General features: G+C 56.6%; 1 non-coding gene across 1 annotated transcript in view; it reads left to right on the forward strand.

The window, feature by feature from the left end:
* Positions 1 to 399: 399 nt before the first annotated feature.
* Positions 400 to 1,192, forward strand: part of LOC124567909 — a 1,910-nt gene continuing 1,117 nt past the window's right edge. Inside the window, exon 1 of the ribosomal RNA XR_006971045.1 lies at positions 400 to 1,192. This exon is cut by the window's right edge and continues 1,117 nt beyond it. This is a non-coding gene — a ribosomal RNA (small subunit ribosomal RNA).

Consider the following 1,192-nt stretch of genomic DNA (forward strand, 5'->3'; position numbering starts at 1 on the left):
AGTTCGCTTCGGCACCCAAGTGGGGCTTTTGTCCTTCTGTGGCGCTGGCGTTGGAGCTGCCGGCCACCGTAGGTGGCGCGTGTTGTCTCCCGCCGGCAATGCCACGACAGCACGCTCCCGGGCCTCTGTCGGCAGCGGCAAGCTCAGTTGGGAGCACGGGTGGTCGCACCTAAAGCGTCTACTCGCCAAACTCCGGGCGATTGCGCCTCTCTCGAACCCGACCAAGTACTTAGGACGGCGCTGCGCGCCGCCGGGACCTGAGAGGGTTTCGAGGTGTATCGTGCAGGGGAGCTCAGCCTCCTCCTGTTTGCAGAATAATTGAGCGGACGCTTGCGTGTTCACGCGGGCCCCCGGGACACACTCCCGGGCGGCCGGCTGCTCAGCTCTAGTTGACGCAGCTCCCTGGTTGATCCTGCCAGTAGTCATATGCTTGTCTCAAAGATTAAGCCATGCATGTCTCAGTACAAGCCGCATTAAGGTGAAACCGCGAATGGCTCATTAAATCAGTTATGGTTCCTTAGATCGTACCCACGTTACTTGGATAACTGTGGTAATTCTAGAGCTAATACATGCAAACAGAGTCCCGACCAGAGATGGAAGGGACGCTTTTATTAGATCAAAACCAATCGGTCGGCTCGTCCGGTCCGTTTGCCTTGGTGACTCTGAATAACTTTGGGCTGATCGCACGGTCCTCGTACCGGCGACGCATCTTTCAAATGTCTGCCTTATCAACTGTCGATGGTAGGTTCTGCGCCTACCATGGTTGTAACGGGTAACGGGGAATCAGGGTTCGATTCCGGAGAGGGAGCCTGAGAAACGGCTACCACATCCAAGGAAGGCAGCAGGCGCGCAAATTACCCACTCCCGGCACGGGGAGGTAGTGACGAAAAATAACGATACGGGACTCATCCGAGGCCCCGTAATCGGAATGAGTACACTTTAAATCCTTTAACGAGTATCTATTGGAGGGCAAGTCTGGTGCCAGCAGCCGCGGTAATTCCAGCTCCAATAGCGTATATTAAAGTTGTTGCGGTTAAAAAGCTCGTAGTTGGATTTGTGTCCCACGCTGTTGGTTCACCGCCCGTCGGTGTTTAACTGGCATGTATCGTGGGACGTCCTGCCGGTGGGGCGAGCTGAAGGCGTGCGACGCGCCTCGTGCGTGCTCGTGCGTCCCGAGGCGGACCCCGTTGCA

This window comes from Schistocerca americana, unplaced genomic scaffold (assembly GCF_021461395.2).
Source record: "Schistocerca americana isolate TAMUIC-IGC-003095 unplaced genomic scaffold, iqSchAmer2.1 HiC_scaffold_141, whole genome shotgun sequence".
Taxonomy (NCBI): domain Eukaryota; kingdom Metazoa; phylum Arthropoda; class Insecta; order Orthoptera; family Acrididae; genus Schistocerca; species Schistocerca americana.